The sequence below is a fragment of the Zalophus californianus genome, chromosome 15 (genome assembly GCF_009762305.2).
Source record: "Zalophus californianus isolate mZalCal1 chromosome 15, mZalCal1.pri.v2, whole genome shotgun sequence".
Lineage (NCBI taxonomy): Eukaryota > Metazoa > Chordata > Mammalia > Carnivora > Otariidae > Zalophus > Zalophus californianus.
Genome location: NC_045609.1, coordinates 64,150,848 through 64,163,939, shown reverse-complemented (window position 1 = coordinate 64,163,939; position 13,092 = coordinate 64,150,848).

The window sequence follows — 13,092 nt, the reverse complement described above, 5'->3', positions numbered from 1 at the left end:
TCTTGGTATGCAAGGGTGGTTTAATATTCACAAAACAATCCATGTGATATGTCACATCAATATGAGAAAGGATAAAAACCACACGATCATTTCAAAATATACTAAACTTTGTATGGCACCATAAAAGACCCTGGAGAGCCAAAGTAATCTTGAATAAGAAGAACATAACTGGAGGTATCATAATCCCAGATTTCAAGATATATTGCAAAGTGATAGTAATCAAAAGTGTAGGGTACTGGCACAAAAATAGACACATATATCAATGAAACAGAGTAAAGAACCCAGAAATGAACTCATGATTATAAGGTCAATTAATTTTCAACAAAAGAAAAGAAGATCTAATGGGAAAAAAAGACAGTATCTTCAACAAATAGTATTAGGAAGACTAGACAGCTGCATGCAAAAGAATGGAACTGGACCGCTTTTCCACACCATACACAAAAATAAATTCAAATGGATTAAAGAGCAAAATGTGAGACCTGAAAACTTAAAAATCCTAGAAGAGAGCACAGGCACTTATTTACCTGACATCAGATGTAGCAACATTTTTCTAGATACATCTCCTTAAGAGAAACAAAAGAAAAACTATTGAGACTACATCAAAATAAAAAGCTTCTGCACAGTGAAGGAAACAATCAACAAAACTGAAAGCCAGTCTACAAAATAGAAGAAGATATTTGCAAATGATATATCCAATAACAGGTTAGTATCCAAAATATATGAAGAACTTATAAAACTCAAAACCCCAAAAATGAATAACCCAATCAAAAATGGGCAGAAGACATGAACAGACATTTCTCCAAAGAAGACATGCAGATGGCTAAGAGAAACGTGAAATGAGGCTCGACATCACTCATTATCAGGGAAATGCAAATCAAAATTACCATATCAAGGGGCGCCTGGGTGGCTCAGTCGTTAAGTGTCTGCCTTCGGCTCAGGTCATGATCCCAGGGACCTGGGATGGAGCCCCGCATCAGGCTCCCTGCTCTGCAGGAAGCCAGCTTCTCCCTCTCCCACTCCCCCTGCTTGTGTTCCCTCTCTCGTTGTGTCTCTCTCTGTCAAATTGATAAATAAAATCTTTAAAAAATTTACCATATCATTTCACACCTGTCAGAATGGCTAAAATTAAAAGGACAAGAAACAATATATGTTGGCAAGGATGTGGAAAAAATGGAACCCTCATGCACTGTTGGTGAGAATGCAAACTGGAACAGCCACTGTGGAAAACACTACGGAGGTTCCTCAGAGAATCACAAATAGAGTTATCATATGACCCAATAATTCCACTACTTGGTATTACAAAGATTACAAAAACACTAAATCAAAAAGACATATACACCCCTATATTTATTGCAGCATTATTGACAATAGCCACATTATAGAAGCAGCCAAAGTGTCCATCAATAAATGCATGGATAGGGGCACCTGGGTGGCTCAGTCAGTTAAGCATTGGACTCTTGGTTTTGGCTCAGGTCATGATATCAAGCCCCACCCTCCAGCTCCATGCTCAGTGTGGAGTCTGCTTGAGATTCTTTCTCTCCCTCTCCTTCTGCCCCTTCCCCAGGTCACATGCTCTCTAAATACATACATACATACATACATACATACATACATAAAAATCTTTAAAAAATAATAAATGAATGGATAAAGAAGATGTTGTATATGTGTGTGTGTATATGCAATGGAATATTCAGCCATAAAAAGAATAAAATAAAATCCTGCTATTTGCAACAAGATGGGTGGATCTAGAAAGTATAATGCTAAGTGAAATAAATCAGAGAAAGACAAATATCATATGATTTCTCACATATGGAATTTATGAAACAAATGAAAAATAATAAACAAAAAACAAAACAAAAAAATACTCTCAAATATCGAGAACTGATGGTTATCAGAGGAGCGGTGGGTGGGGTGATCGGTGAAATAGGTGAGGAGGACTAAGAGAACATTTATCGTGATGAGCACTGAGTAATGCATAGAATTGAGGAATCAACATACTGTACGCCTGAAACTAATATAACCTTGTATGTTAATTTTACTGGAATTAAAATTATATACATATACCTATATATAATTAATTATACTGGAATAAAATTATATATGTTAATATATAATTATATATATTAAAAATTATATACATATATCATTAATATTTTTAATAAGATACCCAGACCCAAAGATATTCACATATACCATGTCCCCATAGCATTTGTTGGAATTCCACTTCTAAAGGTTATTTAGGAAAGTTTATCAGAATGCAAGTGCTATTAAACAAATGCTATTAAGTCTACTCTAACAAAAATAAATGGTTGTAAAACTTCAGCATTTACTCTGAGTTACAATTATTTATGCTGTATATTCCAGATGAAAATGAAAGTCCAGGATTTAAAACACCAACAGTAAGAATAATTAATCTAATGAAGGAAAAACATTCTGGCACAAGCTTTAAAAATAAATTTCCTATATTCACATCCTGGATTCAATACTTGCTAAATATATGACCCTGTACATGTAACATAACTTCCTTACTACTCCATTTTTATATGTAAAATGGGAATTATTGAAAATGGTCAATATAAACCAAAAACTCATCATGGTTTCCATGACAAATTCTGATTAAATACAACATTTTTTCTTAATGAAATATCAATCACTATAGTTCGAAATAATTTGTGTGGTTTGTTAGTTATAACTGGGAAGTGAAGTATGAAAGAAGTTGGGAGAGTCCTAAAGGGCTCTTGTTTGCATTAACAAAGAGTTTACCATTATCTCTAGGAAATTCACCACTCAATAAGTTTTCTAGCCTGATTTCTAAACTTTTTGTTTTAGAGCCTCATCCATAGCCATTTCTCATTTCCTATGCTCCCAAAGATAGCTAAACTTGATTTCACACTCTCACTGCACTTTATTCAAATCCCAATTGCTGTACAAATTCTACTGATTTTCTTATTTTATTGTGTTATGTTAGTCACCATACATCATTAGTTTTTGATGTACTGATTTTCTTTAGATTATTTTCCCAGGCAAACTAAGTGCCTAGAATATAAGGGTCACTACTTAGGGTTTTTCTCTCAGTTCCATTAAAAACATGGATTGTGTTTGTTCATTGTTATATTCCCAGTGTTTAACACAGTGCCTGCAACATGATATTTATGGATTAACACATTTATGATTTCAGTGTCTAATAAATATTTGCTCCCAACAAACTTTTGTGGAATGTGTGAGTAACAGAGGAAAAGGGATGAAGAGACATGAATGGCTGAATTGAGTTAAAGCTTATACATGGAAAGAAAAATCCCTCACCCAAATCTGTATAAAAAAGTTAAAAATGTCCCAGATGTTACAAAAAACAGGGTTCAAAATAGCATATAATCCCTGGGATGACTTAAATAATATCGATCAAGTCTCTGGTTTCATTTAGGTTATTATTTTACGATATAGACATCCACACATTGCTTTAAAATCTACACATTGCTTTAAACTCATTAACTCATTTCTGAGCTACATGGAAATAGAGGATTTGACTTTTCTGTTTAGCTTGGTACATGTTAAATCAAGTGTTTCAGAATGGCATTATATACAACTTTAAAAATAAGAACTCCCCCAAAACAACTTAATAAGCATAATATTGTCCATATTTGATTTATCTTGAACATTGCATACATCTCATTAGGGTCAGGACTAAATATTCTTAACATTTTGATTAATACATTATAGATGACTGATGACCTGAACACTACAGGAAAAAGTGAATGCCACAGATGTTTTGATTTGTGAAAGCAGAAAAACACACAGCTTATATTTTGAAAATAATTCTGAGATTTTAAGAAAAATGTATGTATCATCCCATCAAGGTATATGGGGCAATAAGACAGGCTGATCAGGAAAATCCAAGAGTAATCATAACTGAGATTTCTACTGACATGATCTGATAGATCCAGAAAGTAAAATCCCAGATAAATACCCAAGACAAGGAAGGCCAAATATTTAGAAGTTTCCAGTGTCCAGGTCATAGAGTTGAGAAAGCGCATTAATGGGGCACCTGGGTGGCTCAGTCAGTTGAGCACCAGCCTTTGGCTCAGATCATGATCTCAGGGTCCTGGGATCAAGCCAGGCATCCGGCTCCCTGCTCAGTGGGGAGTCTTCTTCTCCCTCTGCCCCTTCCCCTCTTGTGCTCTCTCTCTCCCCCTCTCTCTCTCCCAAATAATCTCTCTCCCAAATAAATAAATACAACCTTAAAAAAATTAAAAAAAGAAAACTCATTAATATACATTGTAAAGTTTGGGTCACAAACAAAGATACTACTTTCTACTTTTGTCCTTACTGTAAAAGTAGCTTGGGTCAACTAGTATCCATCCATCCATCTGACCATTAATCCATTTTTTAATAAGTATTTACTGAATATTTACTAAGGCAAATATCAAGAAGATAGGTCTATCAGCCAGAAGATAAAGGCTTTCTCTTATTTGGAAGAGAGGGAGAGGCTGTGGTCACCTCAAGACCTTCAACAAATGGAAAAATGGATATAGCAGGTTGGAGACTATTTCACCTTCCTACTATTTATGATTATCAAAAAGTCAAAGAAGTTCATTATAAGCATGAACATTGACAACAGCACTCTATCAAGGAAGGCAAGTGACAAATCTGTGAAATGATTGAATACTATTTGTCAAATGAGAAGTCAAAAACAAACAAACAAATTTTGGGCAGGTGCATAGGTTCTTTTTTTGCAGAGGAGGATTATTGGACAAAAATGTCAAGGTACATAAAATTCAAACTCAGGGATAGGTGGCATTTATTTTTAGATACTCTATATAATTGATACTCTATATAATTGAGCTTCCTGATTCTTCTAAGTGTCTGAGCCAATGAAAACCCTGGAGATAGCACTAGTAGAGGCAAGCATAAATGTATTGGCTACCAACCACTCCTTGGTGCCCTGAGTATGTCTCCAACACATGGATCCGGAAAAAATGCCTTCTTTTGTCGTATCTTCCAGTCCTACTGATTTCAGATGACAACAACAAAACTCTATGAAATTTTTAATCTCAGAGGCTTATAGCTATTCCTGGCCCTCTCAGATAAAATAATCCAGCAACCCAAGATTTCTGCTTGCCTCAGAGCTCTTCCATTATCTCTGAAGACTTTCCTTGTAAGCACAAGAATTATGGTATCATGTCAAGAATTATTTTCCCAAGTTAGTTCAGAGTAAGGCTATGCATCTGCCCTGGGCTCTATGTTTTGCTAGTATTGATGATATTCCAGGAAAGCTTTTCTCTAGAACAGACTTTAAGCCACCTTTACACTCATTGTATTTACTGCCCAATTTGGGGTGTCAATATTCCCAGACTAAAAGATATTCTCACCCAGAGGTATCAATTGAAGAGAAGACAGTGCCATAAATTCTTTATAAATGTGTAGCTGATTCTGCAATGCATACTTGGTCTTACCAGTTTTGAAAAAAAAAATTTCATCTTAACCTAGTTTTATTGAAAAATAACTATTTTCAAAAAATAGGTAGAAGAGTAGCACTGCTTTACATTTTTGCCCATTTCTTTTGTGCCCTGCTTAATAGAAGAGAGCTATATCCTCATAATATCTGTTTCTGCACTCAATCTATTGTGATTTATGTTATTTTGGCTGAAGTATATGAAGAAATTACAGCTTCACACAGATAAGTAACTGAGGATGAGAAGACCTTATAGATCCTCCAAAAGACTTGAGGGACCCCAGGATCCTCAGAGCACACTTGAGAGATGTTAATCTAATTCACAGTGGACAGTGAATCTTTACTAAGTTCAGAGACGAATTAAATAAACTCCGGCTGGGGAGGGAAATGAGTCAGAGAGAGAGACTTAATTGTAAAATTCAGTTAATGTAAAAGCACTGTCTTCTTTATGGTGCTGTTTATTATCTGGGAGGAAAATATGCCTCCATCTTGCCCCTTCATCTAACTGTTTAGTGGTTTTCCTACTAAAGGTGCCAATGAACACACAACATCATTTATTGGACAACTATCCTTTTTAGGGCACAATTTCCATAGTATCCTTTATAACACACTTTCCTCAGAGTGGGGCAAATCTGTTCTTTGATTATTTAGAGTTAAATACATTTTAAAATATATGTGAAACATTTCATCTGTTCCAACAGGTTGGTATATTTATGTGTGTGATACTTTAATTTTTTAAAAATTTATTTTTGCATTTTTTCATTAAGATATAATTGATGTAACATTTTATAAGTTTAGGGTGTACAATATGTTGATTTGATACATTTATATATTGCAACTGACTGCCACCATGGTGTTAGCTAACACCTTTATTATGTCACATACTTATCATTGCTTTTTTGTGGTGAGAAGAATTGACATCTAGACTTTTAATAACTTTGAAGTTCATAATACAGTATTATTGACTATAATCACTTCACTGTGTATTAGATCTGCAAAGTTATTTATCTACCAATTGTAAATTTGCACCCTTAAACATCTCCCAAATTCCTCCATTTCCCAGCCTCTGGTAACCACCATTCTACACTCTGCTTCAAGGAGTTCGGCTTTTCTAATTCCACATAAGTGATATTACACAGTATTTGTCTCTCTGTCTGCCTTTTATCACCTGCATAATGCCCTCAAGTTCCATTCATGTTGTCACAAATGGCAAGATTTCCTTTTTTCTAATGGCTGAATAAAGTTTCATTATATATGTGTGTGTGCACAAACACACACATACACACACACCCCATATTTTTATCCATTTATTTGTTGATAGGCACTCAGGTTGTTTCCGTATATCTTGGCTATTGTGAATAATGCTGCAATAAGCATGGGAGTGCAGATATTCTTTTGATATCCTGTTTTCACTTCCTTTGGGTATACACCCAGAAGCGGGATTGCTGGATCTTACTGTAGCTGAATTTTTAATTGGATGCAGAATGTCCATACTGTTTTCCATAGTGGCTGAACCAATCTATATCCTTATGAACAGTGCTTAAGTGTTCCCTTTTCTCCACATCGCCACTAGTACTTAGCTCTTGTCTTCTTGAAGGTAGCCATTCTAACACGTGTGAAGTGATACCTCATTGTGGGTTTTTTGTTTGTTTGTTTTTATCAGCATTTTACCGATGATTAGTGATGTTAACCTTTCCATGTATCTTTTAGTCATTTGAATGCTTTCTTTTGGAAAATGACTATTCAGTTCCTGTGCCCATTTTTTAAATGATTGGTTTTTTGTTATGAATTGTATGAGTTCTTTATATATTTGAGATATTAAATCCCTTATTGGATATATGGTTTGTAAATGTTTTCTTCCATTCTGTAGGTTGCCTTTTTATTTTATTGATTGTTTCTTTTGCTGTTCAGAAGCTTTTTAGTTTGATGAAGTCCCACTTGTTGATCTTTGCTTTTGTTACTTGTGCTTTTTGTGTCATATCCAAGAAATCATCGCCAAGACCAATGTCAGGGAGCTTCTTCTCTATGTTTTCTTCTAGATATTTTATGGTATCAGGTCTTATGTCTAAGACTTTAGTACATTTTAAGTTAATTTCTGTGAGTGTTGTGAGATAGGGTTCCACTTTGATTTTTCTGCGTGGGGTTATCCCAGTTAAAAAGCTAGAACATATATGTTTAGCTAAACAACTAAACTTGCCCAAAACCTTTTGTGAAAAGTTTAGTTGTTTGGGTTTTTTTTTTTTAATTACTTGTTGACATGGATGGAGTAGAGATGAGCTGTACTTTTCATCTACCCTCTGTTTCTACACCAAAGAAGTTAGCATGGTAGAAATGAGCATAGTATTCAATAAGTATTGGTTGAATTGGAAGATTGAAGTGTTGGTTTGAGAATGAATTTCTACCCAAACATTCTTTCATGCCTAGTTTAAGCTTAAACCTTTGTCTGGAGCTTCCCTGTTATCTTTGAATGAGTCTAAATAACATGGTGTCCAATCCTGCAACAGGGGTGAAGACTTCAGTTTCTGGTTCTTCTCTTTCCACTCTGAAGTGTTGTGAGGTTTATTCTCTTTATATAGCCAGCAGCCTCAAGTTTGTGGATATAAAATAAATATAATAGTGACTCCCTAAGGACATTGGGAGCTAGAAATTTAGTATTTTGAAAATATTTGAAGGAGTTTTAAAAAAGAGATATATGCAGAAAATATTAATAATAAAATTGAAAAAATAGATGAAACGTTTCTAAATAGCACAGGTCCTTTGAGTGGGTTAGTTTAAACCCACTTCATTTAAAAATATATTTACCCTTTATTTTCAGAGCACTTAGTGGTAGTAAGTGCAACTTTCTTTATATAAAAGTAAAAATATTAACATAATTTCAATACATTTGAGGACACCAGAGGACACTAATCAGTGCTACTGACTAGACTACAGGTAAAACAAAATGATTTAGGGTATGGTGCTCCAAAATACTCCTGAAGGCTTTTTTTGGTAAATGCATAAAAAGGTGTTAGTCTAAGATAAGACATATATGTTCTAGCTTTTTAACTTGCTTATTTTTTTAAAAGATTTTATTTATTTATTTGAGAGAGAGAGAATGAGAGATAGAGAGCACGAGAGGGAAGAGGATCAGAGGGAGAAGCAGACTCCCTGCCGAGCAGGGAGCCCAATGCGGGACTTGATCCCTGGACTCCAGGATCATGACCTGAGCAAAAGGCAGTTGCTTAACCAACTGAGCCACCCAGGCACCCTAACTTGCTTATTTGTTAAAAATCAATTTATTGTTTTAAATTCACTGCTTCACTTAAAATCCTTGAATCTGTCTTTTCTGTCTCTTCTTAATTGAATATTCGGACTATTACAATAATGATATTCTCATTTTTTGATTTCCTACCCACTACTATGGGTGAAAGTTATAACCCATTCAGCTTCTTAAACTACAAAATATCCTTCCAAAGCATTTATTTACCTCCAGTAATAATGTTCAGCTACTCCCACAGTATCACTGATTTTTGAGGCAGAGGAATTGGCAAACATTTGGATAGATAAAATCTGGTTAAAAAAATATAAGGAAAGATCTATTCACCCACAATGCCCCAAAAGGCATAAAATACAGGTAAATACAAATTTTGTTAGGAATAATGTTCCAGATTTTCTGGAATCTTGACATATAATATGGAATTAACCTACTTAATCAGCCATCAACTATTTGCTGAGTTTCTACTATAGGTATGTCACTATATTGAAAATTGTAGAAATTATGATAAATTATAAGACTCTGTCCTTGAGGAACCTACAATATAGTAGAGGGGAAAAACACAATTTTTTTCTTTCTGTTTATTATGTTATGTTAATCACCATACATTACATCATTAGTTTTTGATGTAGTGTTCCATGATTCATTGTTTGCGTGTAACACCCAGTGCTCCATTCAGTATGTGCCCTCTTTAATACCCATCACCAGGCTAACCCATCCCCCCACACCCCTCCCCTTTAGAACACTCAGCTTGTTTCTCAGAGTCCACAGTCTCTCATGGGAAATTGGAGGGGGAGACAAACCATGAGAGACTATGGACTCTGAGAAAAACACAAATATTTTAAAAGTTAAGAAAACAAAACAATATAAAAACCAAGAGTCACAAGGCTACATTGCTTCCTTTAAAGTACAAACTTGAGAAGGTGTTATATTCCTTCCAATTCTTATCTCTATGATTAAGAATGAACAAGTACAAGAGAAAATGCCTATTTCTGAGCTTTTAATTTTTTCTAAGGTTGTATTTCCTTGGGCTTTTGTCTTCTTTAACTGTACAAAATTTAGATTCAATTACCACCTACATGCTAACAATTAATAAATATTTATTTTTACCTGTATTTCAGGCTTAATACAAGCCTCATCTCTTATCCATTTACAAAGTGCCAGCACCCAGTGGGGGCCTTTGGTGAATTTCATAAATAAATGCATCAACTGCCATTTCCTTCATTATTTTGACCAAAAAGAAAGATCTAGTGATGACTCAGATCTAAGTATGATGTTTTGAGGAAGTCCCATAGAAGATCAAGAAAGAAACAAAAGAAGGGGACAAATCTATGTTAAACATTTGGGAAAAGCAGATTCAGGGAAAAGTTTAATACTACTCTATATACAGATATCATTAAAGGAAAGGATTCTATGGAATTACTCAGAAGTATATACTGAGTGACTTTCATGTGCCATTGTGCTAGGCATGGGGACAATTTCTAAAGAATGAGCAGTCCTAAAAATGAATTTCTGATGAAAAGCTGATCATGAGAAAGCTGATTTCTCAGACACCTTCCAACTCTAAGATTATGTGACTTTCAAATCCTTCCTTGAATAAGAGGTCCTCATTACATGGAGAAAATGCTGTAAATGTCCAAGAACTAGAAATTCCACAACCCATCCTTCCTCAATAATCTATGACCTATACCAGAACAATGCCTCAAAACAACATATTGATGTAAGACATGATCAATATCACTAAATTTCAACTGAGATAAAGGTTATCTTACTGTAAGATTATTCACGATCAGTTCTTTCTTATCTGCATGAAGCTTCTCTGGAACAAAATGTTATCATTTTAAGTCTTATATTGTGAATAAAATGAGTATTTACTGTATAAAATTTGGAAAGTATAAAGAATGTAAACCATAAAAGGAAAAATATATAACACATATATATTGAAAGGTTATGTGTAATTATAGTACCTCATTACAAACATATTTGTGTATTTTATTCATAAAATAAATAAAATGGTAATATTGCAATATATGGCAACTATCTTTGTGTAACAGTAGGTTTTATGTATTGTTTCACACCTTTTAGAAGTATAAATATTATTAATATTTTTTTACTCTATTAAGATTATTTACAAAATTATATCATATAGATATAACTTATTGACTCAATATAAGATAAAATATGACTTGTTCACTGGTTAATCTGCTACGGAACATTTAGGTTGTCTTATCATTTTCATAATGGAGAATAATGCTTACATAAACATCTAAAAGCATTTAAACATATCTCTGTTGATTTTATGATTAATTTCTAGATGGAGCATTGCAGGGTTAAAGGGTATGAACACTTCTAAGGATTTTGTCATGTCTTGGCAAATTGCTCTGGAAAAGAATAATCCTGTAGTCCTTCCCACCCATTTTAAGATTGCTTCCTTCCTCATATCCCAAACAGGACTTTTTTTTTTCAAATTTATTGGTGAAATGTTATTTTAGAATTTGTATTTGTCTAATTACCTGTATGGCTGACTAGATTTAAGTTTAAGTATTGGCTAACCTATGCAGGCTTTGGTTTGTGATTTATTTATGAATTGTCTATGATGTTCTATGCTCATTTTTAATCAGAGGATATTTCTCTTGCGTGTTTGTAAGAGATATTGGAGGTTAAAGATATTAACTGTTTGCCTATCATGCAGACAGTGATTTTTCCCTTGTTAGCATTTGCTTTTCGATTTTATTCATAGCAATTTTAGATATCCTGACTTGTCATCATTTTACGAAGTGTGATGAAGATAGCAATATTTATTAATATTTACTATATGTGAGCCATGGTACCAGTTTACAATATGCTCTCCTTTACTCTTTTTTTTCTAAGATTTTATTATTTGTCAGAGAGAGAGAGCGCGAGAAAGAGCACAAGCAGGAGGAGCGTCAGGCAGAGGGAGAAGCAGGCTCGTCCCTGAGCAAGGAGCCCAATGCTGGACTTGATCCCAGGACTCTGGGATCATGACCTGAGCTGAAGGCAGACACTTAACTGACTGAGCCACCCAGGCATCCCTATCTCTTTTATTCTTAAAAACTACATAAAATATTAGTAGTGCAGAAACTAAGGTTTAGAAGGATTAAACAATCTAAATGTACAGTTAAAAAGAGGCAGATCTGGCTTTTTGAACAAGGTGTGTCTGAGGCTAGACCTCTTATTCTTGGATTCTACCTTCTAGCACCTCCCCTTATACATTACTACAAAGACTTTCCCCACCCAGAAATCAGATAAACACTGATCTATATTTTCTTTTGGTTCTTTTGTGGCTTTATGTTTATTTTCAACTTCCAAAAATCTGGAATATGTTGTGAATTAGAGGTCTCCCTATTATTATGTGTATTTATAATTTGATAATCAATATTTACTAGTTCCCCACTGATATGAAGTGATTTACCATTCTTTATTATCTGGTTAGTTGCCCTACTCCTACTAGGATCTGCAGCCTGGCTATAGGTCTATGTTCTGGGAAAATAAAGTTTATTCAGAATGTGAACTAATAGCCATAATGACAGTGAAATATATTAATATATTAAAGTCCAAATCCCAAAAGAAATCAGTTAGAGACAGTCTGTTCTTTTAGAGACTGGCACCAACAATGAAGGGTTGACTCTATGGTTTTGGACTCTGAGAATGAGTATAATCCCAGCATTTATTAGGTGCCTGGCATGGCATTATTCCTCATACTTCTATTCCTGAGTTCTAAAGAACCTGACACCCAGTTTAACATGTTGAAAGAGAAATGCAGGGATTGGGTGACCATGTGTTAGAATTCCTCTGATCCAGGGAGATAAAGTAAACTGAGAGAGATGAGTTTCTTCCAAATTAACTAAATTATCTCAAGGGTCGTTCTCACATGCTTACAGAAATCACTCATTTCTAAGGCAAGATCAAGTTTAACAGCTGTAACCAGAAGAGACAGAGGCAAGCTGGGCTTGTCAAAGGGAAGGCCAGAGTGTAAGGGGATGGGGGGGGACTGTGAGCCAGACTGATCCATACCCTGACCCCTGCAAACAGCTCTTTTGCAACTCCCTCAATTCCAGACCCTCCTTCAAGGATTGCTAACATAGAATGTGTTTATTCCCTTTTAACGAGCTATAGATTACTCCAAAAAAGAGGCAGATTTCAACATATATTGTATTATTTGTTTCAGAGGTACAGATCTGTGATTCAACAGTCTTGCACAATTCACAGCGCTCATCATAGCACAAGAAGATAGCAGGAGGGGAAGAATGAAGGGGGGGAAATCGGAGGGGGAGACGAACCATGAGAGACGATGGACTCTGAAAAACAAACTGAGGGTTCTAGAGGGGAGGGGGGTGGGAGGATGGGTGAGCCTGGTGATGGGTATTAA